The sequence below is a fragment of the Pinus tabuliformis genome, chromosome J (genome assembly GCF_031772625.1).
Source record: "Pinus tabuliformis cultivar Carrire ecotype Pingquan chromosome J, CPIR1, whole genome shotgun sequence".
Taxonomy (NCBI): Eukaryota; Viridiplantae; Streptophyta; class Pinopsida; order Pinales; family Pinaceae; genus Pinus; species Pinus tabuliformis.
In genome coordinates, this window is record NC_142295.1 from 642,592,450 (window position 1) to 642,608,397 (window position 15,948).

At 41.7% G+C, this 15,948-nt stretch overlaps 1 protein-coding gene across 1 annotated transcript in view; it reads right to left on the reverse strand.

The window, feature by feature from the left end:
* The window catches only part of LOC149228562 (uncharacterized), a 110,212-nt gene that overhangs the window by 60,183 nt on the left and 34,081 nt on the right, over nucleotides 1-15,948 (reverse strand). The gene's annotated exons all lie outside the window — the stretch shown is intronic.

Below are 15,948 nucleotides of genomic sequence, written 5' to 3' on the forward strand. Positions count from 1 at the left end.
GCTATGTAGTCACAAGCAGTCTCCCTCAATTCTTTCTTCCAATGGTCATCTAAAGTGGGCTGAGCAAGACCTTTACTAATACTAACTTCAGGACCATGTGCATCTGATGGAGAGGAACCTGAGTGAGTGAAAAAACTTTTGATAGTCCCATCACCCTTCATTCTACCCTTTCCCTTATCTTGAACAGAAGCAAAAGAGGGAGGAACATAACGGAAAGGGTTTGATGCATCAGTTTGAGGGATAGAGGAAGAACCCTCAAACTCATAGTGGGGGTTGGCAGCCATCATTCTTTGTATCTCCCTCTTCCTCCCAATTTCAGCCTGTATCTCTTTTTGCCTAGTCTTTTCTTCTTTAAATTTTTCAAAGCTTTCCAACAAATTCTTTCTAATCTCCCCAATTTGATCAGAGGGACATGGAGTAATATTGCCTTTAATCCCTGCCAAGTGTTGTTTCAGCCTATGAATCCCCCCAGGACCTGACTTAATTTTCCTATGGCAAAACTTGCAACACATCTCACTATCAACCATTTCAACATATGCCCAAGCAGGATCTTTTGCTCTAGGTGCCATTTTTTTACTAGGAAAACAATCTGAAAATGAAAAAAAAAAAAAAAAAAAAATTGATTCAATGTTCATTTATTTGACTAAAAACACTCTCTAAGCTATCTTGATATGCACCTAAAATTTACTAAGTAAAAACAGATTTATAGAGGTGGAAAAAAATACCTCCAGGCACAAACTGCCTCCTCAAGCTTGCTCCAAGAATCAGCTCCTCAATGCTGCTCCAAATGGCTGCCCAAGAAGCTCCTCACTCCAGCTACAATGCTCCTCCAAGACTCCTCACTGCTGCTCCAAAACAAGCTCAAGAACTGCTCACTAACTCTCAAAGAAGACTCTCACTCAAATGCATAAGACTGCTGTGAGTGAAATGAGAGCATTTGGCTGTCTTAAATAGAGTTTGGGAGGGGGAAATGGACCCCAAAAGCATTTAACAATCTACCATTACCCTTTGGAATCCACAAACCCTAATTAACTTTACCAAAAAACAGCAAAAAAGTGAATTTAATTCATAAAATACGCTGCCCAGCCGTGCTTTTAATGACTCGGCCGAGTCAATACGGACCCGGCCGGGTTGACCGAGTCAGCTATGACTCGGCCGAGTCATTGGATGACTCGGCCGAGTCATAGCTGACTCGGTCAGCCGAGCCGGGTTGCTGGCCGGGTCATTGTGTTGGGGTTTGACTCGGTCCGAAACGGCCGTTTCGGTTTCAACTCGGCCGAGTTGTAAAACAGAGGTACCAACTAAAGGAGGTCCAATATCTCTAAGTGATATAATGAGAAGAGGGAGCAATCGTGCAAGCACGAGTTACCCCTTTCCTCGGCCTACTTTTTCCACCCCTCTGGTGCACCTTTTACTTTAATAATTTATATTTTCTTGCTTGCATAGCTTAGAAGTCCCAACTTGCTTTATGCTTTTCCAATACCCCTTAAAGATGTAGCAATTTCTCTCTCATCCAGGTTGGGACACTCAAAAGTTCCTTTATTTATATAGAGCATGAAAAGTTGAGGAACTAGGTGATGGCTAATGAGGGGGGTGGAGCTCATGCTAGGATTTTTCCCATGTGCTTACTGTGTCCCAGCGATCTTTTGCATTTTTCCCTTTCTTTATTTGTGGCTTCACATGCTTTTATCTTTTCTTCGGCTGCATCAACCTCTTACGGAAAATTTTCAAGCCCGGACTCAAAGATGAGGATATAGGGTGCCATTCCCAATGACAAATGGCAATCAACCTAAAGAATGGATATGGATAAGAAGGGGAATATAGACGGTGCTGAGTATGGATTACCATGGGCATGCTACTTCAATTAGTGCCTCCTATTAGTGCCCCTCCTAAAGAAAGAACTTCAATGGAGGTCACACTGGACTAGGGGCAAAGGGTAACCTCCCAGGTGAAGCATGGGAACAAGGGTACAATCAAGAACGGTTAATCATCTAGCTTGGTCTATGATCCATATTAGTATGACCCAAAACATTAAATGAAAGCACATGCTTATAGAATTGGTTAGAGTGCCTTCCAATAGATGACCCGCCAACCTTCGAACAACATGCAAGATGGGAGAGAGCACTGACTAGAACATTGGTGGAGAGTTCTAATGTAAATCTATCTATGAGCCATCATAGGGCTGCTGGCTGGCTGAGAAAAATTTTCTCCTATGAGCTACCCACTTTTGGTGGGTAACAAGTCCCTCGTGCTTATAGAGAGGCAATGTTTCCAACACCATTTTCAGAACATATCATCCAAACTAGACCTCATGGATTTTATCATCAAACTAATTTTTTTGCACAGTTCAAAAGGTTTGGGAATTGAGGCTACTAGAGTAAAATTGGGCTCACACCAAGAGAGTTCAAACCCTCTTACTTTGCATCACCATCGAATGCAAATGGACAATCCCTCAACCCATAATCCACACAGAGTTTGTGGCACAACCCTTGCAGATCAAGCCAAACTTCAGACTAGTAGAGTTGATGCATCACCTCCAAGGATTTACCATTCCGTCAATATGCAGAGATTAATGCCCATATCTAGCTTACAATCCATGGAGACCATCACCCAATCACATCCCCCCCCCCCAAACAAGGAGAGTACAGTGTTGGTATTCAAAGGTTTGTCACTCCCTTTAGACATTTGATATATTGATAGATCAACTTCCCTAGTTCATGTACTCTTTAGACACCCCCAACCATCACTTGCCTAGTAAGTAGGAGATGAACATGATAATCAAATATGATATCTATAAATAATATATACAGGTCACTTGGGCCATCCCCCCCTCCACCTCTTGTAGTTAGAGACGCAAGATGGCCTTCTACGCATAGCACTTCCCCAAGCTCAAAGACGCCCTCATAGTGTCACAGTATGACCCCCTTACATGCTTTGGCATTGGATGGTTGAGACTTGTAGCTCAAATAGGAACTTCAGCGCATGTTCAATGTGAACATGTGAGAAGTAGTTCAAGATATTTTCAAAAAAGAAAAATATTATCGAAAAGTAATTATATTTTGTAATTCACATTAGTAAAAAAGTGAAAGTCTTATATTTAGCAGTTGAGTTTAAAATTGTATCTCATGCATGACTTACACTAACAAAAATTGTAAAAACAGATTTTCTACCAAAGTATAAGGACAAGGCAGGGTAGAGGCTTTCTCACACACTTGAGCAATTGAGTAAATTGACTGATAGAGAGGGGGAGAGAGGGCCACAAGGAAAGTCATTTCCAGTAGCATGCAATCTTGCATGAACATACAAACAATATCATATATCTATCTGTACTTTAACTTTGTACAGCAGTCATACATCCCATATAGCAGTGTCGTGCAGAGACAATTGTTGTTGATGATTTTTCAACAAATGTACCTCTCAACCAACTTGTAAAAGCTCAAGTTCAAGATGATCTTTGATAACCCTACAGCATTGTTTTTTGGGCAGTGTATGGAGATTTCCAAGTTTTTCGAAGAAATGAATAGCTTATTTGCAGAAGTAATTACATGTGTGTGAGAAATTAATTTTTATGCTTCTACCTACGGAGCGTAGAGAAGATGGTGACAGGCTGTTTTGTTAAGGCACTCCGTCGTGAAAAGGACATCGGTTTGAAACTTGGTGGGCAAAAATCCAGCCATGCTAAGGGTTGGTGTGGCCCTAGACAAGTGCGATCCCCAGGTGATTTTGATGGCATAGATGCCCCTAGATCATGGCAACTCAAGCCACAGGTTAGGCGTGCTAGTCATCTCAAGTCTCACATTAGCTAGGAAACAAAAAATTATCATGCTTCTACTATTTAATTTCTAGCTATTGTATGCTTGATGCTTCTACTATTTTATTTCAGTGTTAATTATATTCAACAATCTATTTGTTTGAATGAGATCATAAGAGCATTAGTCATCTAGGACTTGAAATTCTAACATGGTATCAGGATTCAAAGCTTGATCTCTAATTGATATTCTCAGAGATTTTCTTTAATAAATCTATTCCAAGGAAAAAAGAATCATAAGTAGAAGAATTTCAAAGTTCTATTTTTTATTATTGGGGAGTTTGTGCAATAAATCTCAGAGAAAGCAGTAATGGGCCTCTAGTTTGAGCAAAGATAAGATAATGCCTCGAACTTCATAGCATTAAAAATGAGGGTTACAATCTTACTAAGAGAGAATAATCTCTATGATATTGTCAAGGACATCGTGACTCGACCTGCAAAGCCATAGGACTTGGCAACTCACAACAAAAAGGAAGTGAAGGCCAAGCGAATGATCTTGGATGCCATAAAGAACCATTTAATCCCTCATGCGTCTGGGAAGAATATAGGAAAGGAGATGTTTAGTGCCCTGGTTAGTCTTTTCCAACGTCAGAATGTAAATAGAAGATGATATTGCAGAAAAAAACTCAAATCCATGGACATGACAAAATGAGACACAGTGACTAATTACCTTATGAAGATCACACAGATTTGTGATCAGTTTGCATTGATTGGGAGAAGGTTGCAGATGCAGAACTAGTAAACATGGCACTCAATGGTTTCCTAGCTTCATGGGAACCATTTATGAAAGGTATTTATGCTCGAGAAAACCTTCCTAACTTTGAGAGGCTTTGAGATGATTGTATCCACGAGAAGAATCGAATGGAGTCAAAGATGAGCAATAAGAGTGGTGATAACCTAGTTCTATTTTGGTTAGTCAAATAAGGGCAAGGGTAAAGGACCCAGCAAGGGTAAGGGAAAGAATGAGTCAATCTCGCAACCAAGGAAATACTTCGGTAAAATCAAGTGCTTTGTTTGCCATAAACACAGTAATTATGCATCATAGTGTCTAAAGAAGAAGGGTAAGGGGACGCAGCAACAAAAACAAGTAGCACTCTCTATAAAAACTCATATGAACGAGTTTGTTACCAAAGTTCGAGAAGGATCTCTCCATGATACTTGACTTTCTACTGGCACGATTCAAAGAGATGCAGAGTATGTGGACAATGGGGCGTCTCAACATATAACATCAATTTGGCAGTTTTTTTATAGTCTGAAGAAGCAAGACTCAAGAGTATAGGTTGAGCTTGGTGATGATGCTAAATACCTAGTAACAGGAGTTGGTTATATTCCCTTCCAATTCAAGTTAGATAAATTCTTTAGATTTTGATATGTCTCATTTGTGGAGGTCTCAAAAAGAATTTTCTTTTCAATCATGGAGAATAAGGGCTTCAGAGTGGAGTTCAAAAACCAGGAAGTCCTCATCAATCTAAAGGATTCTAGCCCAGATAAAACTCAAGTAATAAGGGTTAGATATAAAATAAGATAATGTTATTAATATCCAACAGGTGACCACAAAAGTAAAACAAGGGGATTGTCGGGTATTGTTATTGCCTGAATTAACAGCCTCAACTATTGAAAATTCTAGTACAATGTAGACTAGTACTTATTTTTGAACACTGATAATTACTTGTGATGATTATATATATATATCCTGACCACAAAAGTAAATCAAAGGGATTGTTGGGTGTTGTTACTGCCTGAATTAGCAGCCTCGACTATTGAAAATTCTAGTACAATGTAGACTAGTACTTATTTTTTAACACTGATAATTACTTGTGATGATTATATATATATATGATAATTACTTGTGATGATTTTATACATATATATATATGATAATTACTTGTGATGATTATATATATATTCTTTTTAACATTTACAACTTCTTCATCAAGCAATTATACTTCAAAAAATAAACCATACAAGAATAGGAAATTAGAGATCATGATGCACAATATCGACATAATGATTACCCCAGGAAAACCCACTTGGGGTAAAAACCCAGCAATTCTTTCCTTGGAGAATCAATTCAACAAGAGATATCAAAGTCAAAAATTATGGACAAACTAACATAGTCTAGGTGAAACACCATGGGCCTCATCAATGATAAACAAGTTCACTCTAGAAAGAGATTAGAGCACGATGCTAGGAGGCTACAGCCTCTAGGACCATACTCCATCCAAGGTCAATTGGCACAGGGAGTATGTCCTTTGTTGGACCATTCTCCCTAATTCAGGTCAAAGTACTTGACACATGGAGAAAGACAATCCACGGACCATTCTTCCTAATTCAGGTCAATGTACTGGATACAAGGATAACATCCCTAATTCTAATCAGAGTACATGACACAGGAAGAATGTATGTCCATGATGCTATCTAATCTATTAAACCATTCTCCCTAATTTCGTTCAATGTACTTGACACAGGGATAACATCCCTAATTCTGGTCAAAGTACATGACACAAGGAGAAACCATATCCATGATGCAATCAACACTCCCTCTCAATGAGAGGGGCATTCTCCACAAGACCAAGCTTGTCCCAAAAGTACACAAACTTCACTTTAGAAAGAGGCTTCGTAAGAATATCAGCAATCTGCTCATTAGTGGAGATGTATTGGAGCTTAATTGCTCCCTTCCACATGATTCCAATGTGCTTCAACCTCCCATGGAAGACAGGATTCTCTAAAAGCTTTATACAGCTTTGATTGTGACAATATATTACGACCGATTTTAGCACCTCATCAAATAACCCTGCAAGCAATTTACGAAGCCAAATTGTTTCACAACGAACTGCACAGGCTGCCATATATTCTGCTTTCGCAGTGTTGAGTGCAACGAAGGTCTGCTTCCTACTCATCCAAGAAACCATCGCAGAGCCCAAACTGAAACAACCACCAGTGTTGCTTTTTCCCATATTCGGCACTTCCAGCCCAATCAAAGTCGAAGTATCCCTGCAGTCGAACCCCATTGCTTGCAACATATCTTAAACAATAATCAACAATACCATGAAGATATCTCAATACATGCTTTACAGCAATCCAATGATCATGACTAGGTTCCATCTGAAATTGGCTCAATGTGTTCACAGCAAAGCAAACATTTGGCCTAGTATTAACCAAATACATCAATGAACCAACCAGTTTCCAATGTATAAATGGATCAACGAGATTAGAATCAAAACACCTTAGTTTCCTTAGATTAGTTATCATAGGAGTTGTCATAGGTTTATAATCCATCATGCCAAACTTTTGGAGGATCTTGATAACATACTTCCCTTGACCAAGGAAGATTTCACCAGGCTTCTACTACACTTCTAGTCACAAGTAATAGTGCATTAGTCCAAGATCCTTCATATCAAATTTAGCGACCAACTCCCAATTACATCGAAGAATGAGATGCTCCACACCTGTTAAAAATAAGTCACCCACATACAGCAATAGAATCACAAACTCATTCTTCACAATCTTTATGTATAGGTTCAGATCAGCATCACTCTTGACGGAACCAAGCCTTGTCAAATAAGCATCAATTTGAGAATACCAAGCTCTAGGGCTTGCTTCAATCCATACAACGCTTTCTTCAATCTGCATATGTGAGACTCTTTCCCATGAACCTCAAACCCTTGAGGTTGTTCTATGTATACCTCTTCATCAATTACTCCATTGAGGAAAGTTGTCTTCACATCCATTTGATGTATATTCCATCCCATAGAAGTTGCAATAGAAACAAGAGATTTAATAGTTGTGTACCTGGCAGTCAAAGCAAAGGTTTTGTCATAATCTTCTCTCTCTTTCTGGGAGAATCCTCTAGCCACAAATCTAGCCTTGTATTTGTCAATGCTTCCATTTGCTGCATGCTTAATCTTATAAATCCATTTGGAGGTCACAACTGACTTTCCTTCGGGCCTTGGTACAATCTCCCATACATCATTCTTTATAATTGATTGATACTTTTGCATCATTGTGTCCTTCCAAACTTGTTGACTTGTTGCTTCTTCATAAGTAGAAGGTTCAGAATTGATGAGCTTAGTCATCAAAGCTGCATACCCAGAATACTTCTTTGGTTTCTTGCTTTCTCTAAATGTGCCATGAGGAGTTGCATGTCCTTCTGCTTCTTGAAGAGTAGATCTAAGCCACGTTGGTCTCTTCTTGATTTCAGGAACAATAATGCAGTCCACTGGTTCACTTGGTCCTTCAAGCTCTTCTTGATGAACTTCACATGGTTCTGAAGGATGGGAATGCCTTGGACTCTCTTCCTTAGGAGACTCAGGTTCTTCATTATCATCAAAGTCCATGAGGACTTCTTTGGACTTCTTAAAGGCAACATTCTCATCAAAAGTGACATCTCGGCTTCAATTTGACATTAAACTTCAATGTAGATTCAATAGGCTTTTGATGATTAACTGTATCCAACAAAGATTCCCTTCTTTCCTAAAGGGTCAAGCTTCTTCCTCTTGTCCTTAGGAATGTGAATGTAGAAAAGGGCAACTAAAGATTCTTAGATGATCAACCCTTGCCTTGCCATTCACTACCAAGACAATACAATGTATATGATATAAATAGTCGACAGGTCCACCGATTCCAACCCAGCGTTGAATATTCCATTGTTGATATGTTAACGCCGATCAAAGGTTATGGATATGTTCGTTGGAGTATGATTAATATGGCAGAGGTTAGATAAGTATGGTCAATGGTGCAGCCGCCAACCATGGCAAACTCTGCAAAAAAAATTTACCATATATAACACATATCATAACAAATCAATTCGGCGGCATATCGTTAACAAGGAACAAACACGTGGTGTAACGGTGAGGCTTGGAATTTGTCGGCAGCGTGTCAGGGGTTCGACCCCCACAGGTTCGTCCAAGAAATTTTTGACCAATAAGGTAAGACCACATCGCATTTCGCAATTGGGCCACGTGGCACCTTGGGATTGGCCCAATTTTCACCAATCGAACGCTACCACTTGTCAAGATTTCATTGGTCCATGTGGTGCAAGAACCATGACCACGGAACCCTAAAGCGAAACCACGAATTATCGGAACCATGATTTGACCAACCTTGACTTTGACCTTTTGACCTCTTTTGACCAGAACTTTAACTTTGAATAACTTTTTCATAGAGTCGGTTTTTTCCCGTTCAAGTTGCATTGGATTCATTTTTTCGAGCTCTACATAATGACGTTGGTTTCACTCGAATCTGATGACTTTGAATTTTTGGCCTTTTTAGATCCCTTTTGGATCAGTAGATAGTGGAGTTTCTAGACATTTCTCTGGATATCGAGAAGTCCTCTCAAACCTCAAACCTGATTGAGAGGGAGTCAAATTTGAAAATCATCCTTGGAGACAATACTACTCATCCTGTGAAGGGTTTTGGTTCCATCAAATTTCATTTGGACTTCGGTAAATATGTTCTTCTTCATGATTTTATGTATGTTTTGGGATTAAAGAATAACTTGGAATCCATATCTGCCTTGGAAGAAAAAGGCACAAGAGTAGCTTTCATCAAAGGAAAAGTCCTCACATGACCTATGGAATCCCGCATGAGGGGTGCTTTTACTTGTGAAGGGTTTTGGTTTCGTCAAATTTCATTTGGACTCTAGTGAATCTGTTCTTCTTCATGATATTATGTATGTTCCGGGACTAAAGAAGACTTGGTATCCATATCTGCCTTGGAAGACAAAGGCGTGAGAGTAGCTTTCATCAAAGGAAAAGTCCTCACATGGCCTATGGAATCCCACATGAGGGATGCTTTTACCTTGGGATCTAGAATTGAAGGACTCTATAGAATCAATGGTGTTGAAGAATTTAATTAGTATCGGTCTTCATAATTGTATTTGAGTCATGATGTAATGTATTCGTCAAAAGAAAGAAAAAAGAATTTTATTATTAAAGAAATTGACTTATCATCGGTTTCATGCTTGGGTTAATGGTTTATAGGTCAAAGCCTCCATTGTAGGCTTCTAGGGTTTATGTCAAGTGTCCTTGTACATGTCATAATGTAATAGACCCTTCCTGGGCATTGTCAATCAAGAAACAAATTTATTTTGATGTAAATTAGGTCTTCTAGGCTAGCGAAAAAGGAGGACTTTGTCAAGCACAAACAGTCGAAATTTTCTCTCACACATGTGAAGTTGTAATGTTCCTAAATAGGAATACAAGTGATATAAAGCAAATAATTTGTGCAGCAAAATATAAAAACGAAATACACATTAAACACCCATAGAAATGCTACAAATATGGAACTGTTGAGCCATTTTATTACTTCTTTGAAGGCAAAATACAAATGATAATAGAATGGTGCACCTGGGCTTGTCTCAGTGGACAAGCATGACCAAACCCAATTGAGAAAATGGCTGATCCGATGACTACTCCAACTATTGCACCAATTTGCACTGCGCTGCCCAGAAAACTGCCTTTGTACTGAAGTTCGAATGGTTGAAAGGTCCACTTCCTATGCCCAGAAAATTATATGCTTTTAACCCCGGACTCTTTGACGTAAACCCAGAAAAACCCACGAAGGATTTTCGCTGGTTTAGACTTCTGGAATTCGAACCCCTTGGAGCCCAACTTTAGCTGCAACTGCAAAACTTGGCTTGTTGGAATCTGCCAGTAAATCCTCTCAGAAATAGTCCCAAAGTGCTAGGCTGACCCCTACTATCAATCCCTTGACTTCCCAAATGGGTTTGCGGCCTATTGTACCTACTCCTAAGCTCCACGAAAATTGTTGGACTGGCCCTTTGCGTTGTCCCCAAGCCTAGTAATTCGAACTACTGGGATGTTGGCTTTGTTGGCTCTTAAACTCACAAGGAATGTTGGCCTATTGTTGCTCTCTCAGTCCTCTAACTCTCCCGGTGAATGGTTGATCACTGATAGCTCCAACTCTTCCTGCATATTCTCCAACTAGCCAAAAATATGGACTCATTGTTTGTAGCTGACTGAGAATGCTACAACACACTTTCGGATCTCCTGAAATGACCATGGAACTACCTCCCTAGGGCGTGCATGGAAGGTCCCCCGAAGGAAAGGTTGAATCTCCCGCTTGAGAGATTCATGGCTAAACAGTCGGTTGACTCAGCTAAATAGTAGAGCGAACAGTCAAGTAATTTTTGTTGCAAGGTGTAAGAATGAATTCAAACGAGAGCTTCTTCCTCCTTATAACTCCTTCGGCATTCCTTGCCTCATGTGGGCCCCTCCATCCACCTATTCGACTTCCCTCCAAGACATTCGAATGGCCCAGTCTGAATTCTCATGTGGGTGGCCCCCACATTCCACTAGCAGCCAAATAAAGTTGAATTGCCTCCTAGGTCCCTACGTCAAAAATGATGGGTACTCTTCCTTAGCCAAAATTGTGCAAAATTGTGTCGCAGCACCCTGTTACAAATGTATTTGAGAAGGGACATGACAGTCCTCCCCTCCCAAATGTCGCTTGCCCTCAAGCAACCTCAAAGTTTGGTGCTCCAAAATGTGCTCACCCTCCCAGGCGACATCCTCATCTGGCAAGTTCTTCCAACACACCAAGAACTCCCTGATGATCCTGCTCCTCAGTTTCCTTTCCCTGCTCTCCAAGATGGCCTCCGGTTCCAAAACCATGCAGCCCTCATCATCCAGTGGGGGTAAATTAATTGTTGTTTTCACCTGTTGTACCAACACCTTTTTAAGGCATGAGACATGGAATACATTGTGGATCTTGCACCCTTGAGGCAGCTCTAGCTCATAGGCTACCTCTCCAACTCGTCTAATCACCTAGTAGGGCCCATAGAAGCGCAGTTGTAGCTTCTTGGCCCCCTTTTGCTTCAGCGTGGACTGCATGTAAGGCTGTAGCCGGAGGTATACCAAGTCCCCCTCCTCGAAATGCCTCTCCATCCTGTGCCGGTCTGCGTACACCTTCTGTTGATTTTGGGTTGTCACCAAGTTATCCTTGAGAGCCTTGAGGATGTCTTGGCTCTCTTGGACCCAATCTTTGGCCTTTGGGGCCCAGTTGTCTCCAAAAACAATGTCAGCAAAAGATAATGCATCATATCCATATAAAGCACGGAAAGGAGTCATACCAATGGACATGTGGTGAGTGGTGTTGTAGCAGTACTCGCCCAGATGCAACCACCGAATCCAAGCCCTCTGCTGACCAGTCACGTAGTTCCTCAGGTACCCCTCCAGCCACTGATTAACCCTCTCGGTTTGGCCATCTGTCTGAGGATGGTAGCTGGTGCTAGGAGTGAGCTCGGTCCCTACCAATCTGAAAAGTTCCTGCCAAAAGCCTCCCATGAACCTGTTGTCCCTGTCACTCACAATGTTCTTGGGGAGCCCGTGCAACTTGAAAATCTCCCAAAAGAATAGTTTTGCAACCTGTGCAGCCGTGTATTTGGTGGGGATGGCGAAAAAGTGGGCATATTTGGTCAATCTATCGACCACTACGTAGATGCAGTCCTTCCCCTGCACTATGGGGAGCCCTGTGATGAAATCCATAGAGATACTTTCCCATTTCCCCTCGGGGATGGGAAGTGGTTGTAGCAATCCTGCAGGGTGGATCAGCTCCCCCTTGTTCCTCTAACATGCCTCACACTCTTGTATGTGCTTCAGCATGTCCCCCTTGAGGCCCTTCCACGTGAATCTCTCCCTGACTACCATATATGTTTTCGGAACTCCTGGTGCCCGGATAATGGTGAGTCATATGTTGCCTAGAGCATCCTCTCTCTCAACTACGAGTTGGGTACTAGGAAAATGTGCCCTTTGTAATATATGACCTCATCCATCACTCGATAACGCTCATCTGCATGGGTACCCTCCAAGACCTCACATGCCCTCCTATCCTTAGGGTACTCCACCAATAGCTGAGCCTTCCAATCATGGCAGATGCTCATGAGGAATAACTCAGTTGGTCTTCGAGATAGAGCATCAACCACCACATTGTGCTTTCCCCGCACATACTCTATGTCGAAATCGTAGGCCTACACCTTGTTGACCCATCTTTGTTGCCTGTCATTGAGGCCCTATTGCCCCATGAAGTGACGAAGACTGTTGTGATTAGTCTTCACTCGAAACCTGTTGCCCACCAAGTACTATCGGCATTTGGCCAATGCATGCATGATGGCCAGCATCTCTTTGTCATTTATGGAATATGACATCTCAGGTGGTAGGAGCTTCCGACTCTCGAAAGAAATGCGATGCCCCTCCTGTGACAAGACTGCTCCAACTCCGACCTAGGAGGCATCACACTCCACGGTGAAGGGCTGGGAAAAATCCGGAAGTGCCAAGACCGGGCAAATGCTCATCACCTCCTTGAGGCGATCGAAGGCAACCTCTGCTCCATCAGTCCATGTGAAAGCCCCTCTCTTGGTCAAATCGGTCAAGGGTGTTGCCAGCTATGAGAACCCCTTGACAAACTTCCTATAGTAGGTGCAAATGCCCAATAAGCCCCTCAGCACAGTCACATCTCATGGTACTGGCCAATCCCGGATGGCCCGTATCTTCTCCTCATGGACCTTTAGCACCAATGATATGCCCTAAGTAGAGCATCTCTGTCAAACCAAACTCACACTTGGATAGCTTGGCATAAAACTGTTGCTCCTCCAGGATGTGTAGTACCTCCTCCAAGTGTTGGAAATGCTCCTCGCATGTCTGGCTATAAATCAGAATGTCATTGAAGAAAACCAGCACGAACCTCCTCAACTGTCCCCGGGAGACATGGTTCATGCATGACTAGAAAGTGGTCCGAGTGTTGGTCAGCCCAAATGGCATGACCAAGAACTCAAAGTGCCCATAGTGGCACTGAAAAGTTGTTTTAGGGATATCCTGATCCCTCACCCTGATCTAGTGGTACCCTGAACGCATATCGATCTTAGAGAAGCACTCGGCTCCTCTAAGCTCATCCATTAGCTCATCTATGTGGGGAATGGAGTACCGGTTCTTCAATGTCTTCCGGTTGAGGGCCCGATAGTCAATGCACATACAAAGGGTTCCATCCTTCTTCACCAATACCATTGAAGAAGTGAAGGGACTGGAACTTGGTCTGATATGGCCCAATGCTAACAGCTCCTGAATGGCCTTCTCTATCTCATCCTTATATGCCTTGGGATGCCTATAAGTGATATAAAGCAAATAATCTGTGCAACAAAATATAAAAATGAAATACACATTAAACACCCAAAGAAATACTGCAAATATGGAACTGTTGAGCCATTTTATTACTTCTTTGAAGGAAAAATACAAATGATAATAGAATGGTGCACTTGGGCTTGTCTCAGTAGACAAGCATGACCAAACCTAGGTGAGAAAATGGCTAATCTGATGACTGCTCCAACTATTGCACCAATCTGCACTACGCTGCCCAGAAAACTGCCTTTCTACTAAATTTCGAATGGCTGAAAGGTCCACTTCCTATGCCCATAAAATTATATGCTTTTAACCCCGGACTCCTTGGCCAAAACCCACACAGGATTTTGGCTGGTTTAGACTTCTGAAATTCAACCCCCTTGGAGCCCAACTTCAATTGCAACTACAAAACTCAGCCTGCTGGAATCTACCTGTAAATCCTCCTGGAAATAGTCCCAAAGTGTTGCGATGACCCCTACTATCAATCCCCTGACTTCCCGGATGGGCTTCTGGCCTATGCACCTGCTCCTAAGCTCCATGAAAACTGTTGGATTGGCCCTCTACACTGTCCCCAAGCCCAGTAATTCGAACTACTAGGATGTTGGCTCTGCTGGCTCCAAAACTCACAAGGGATGTTGGCCTATTGCTACTCTCCCAGTCCTCTAACTCTCCTGACAAATGGTTGATCATTGATAGCTCCAACTCCTCCTGCATATTCTCCAGCTAGCCAGAAATACACACTCCCTGTTTGTGGTTGAATGAGAATGCTGCAACACACTCTCGGATCTCTTGAAATGACTATGGAATTGCCTCCCTAGGGCGGGCATGGAAGGTCCCCCAAAGGAAAGGTTGAATCTCCCGCTTGAGAGATTCATGGCTAAACAGTCAGTTGACTCAGCTAAACAGCAGAGCGAACAGTCAAGTAATTTTGTTTGCAAGGTGTAAGAATGAATCCAAATGAGAGCTTCTTCCTCCTTATAACTCCTTGGGCCTTCCTTGCCTCATGTGGGCCCCTCCATCCACCTATTCGACTTCCCTCCAAGCCATTCGAATGGCCCAGTCCGAATTCTCATGTGGGTGGCCCCCACATTCCACTAGCAGCCAAATAAAGTCGAATTGCCTCCTAAGTCCCTAAGTCGAAAATGATGGGTTCTCTTCCTTAGCCAAAATTGTGCAAAATTGTGTAGCAGCACCCTGTTACAAATGTATTTGAGAAGGGACATGACAGAAGTTGCTAAGTTGTTGGAAGGGCCAAAACTGTAGTCCTAAAGTTGAGCCGAAATTCTAAAGCTGGAGGTCGAAGTTCTGAAGCTGGGGGTCGAAATTTTGGGTCAAAGTTGCATTTGAGACGCTAACACTTGGTGACTTTGGGAAAGATCATCTCTTGGAAGGAAGAGTTGATTTGGTGGAAGAGGAAGGTCTTTTGGTCTAGGGTCTTGGTCTATCTCAACTTGAATTTGCTAGTGGAAGAGTTTGACTAGGTTTTCCCCTATAGAGGGGTTTTAGCCTTAGTTGAGTGCCTACATCTAGTGTCATTGATCTTCGTGTTTTGTTTTGATGATTGCTTGATGAAACAAAGATAAAAGAAGAACATAAGAAAGTTAATAAGAACACAAAGATATCACAAGTAATTATCAACATAAGAAAATCCTTTTGCCTTTCTGATTTTCTAACATGGTATCATAGCTAAAGTGAAGAAAGAAGAAAAAGGCAGCATGGAAATCTATTGAAGAAAAGGGGATCAAAAGGTCATTAAAGAAAAGGACTATACAAGGAAACTATTATCTATAGGAATTATGTCAACTACAATAAAGGGAGAAAACAAGCTAGGAAGAACCTCCAACTACAGGGCATGGAAAAAGACGATAGATCCTATCCTCGCTAAGCACAAAGTTTTGGACCTTGTTCAAGGAAAAGTCAAGAAGCCTACAAATGATGCACAGAAAGAGAAGTTCAGAGAAACCGAAATCTTGGCCATGAATCTGATAGTAGATGGAGTAAAGGACA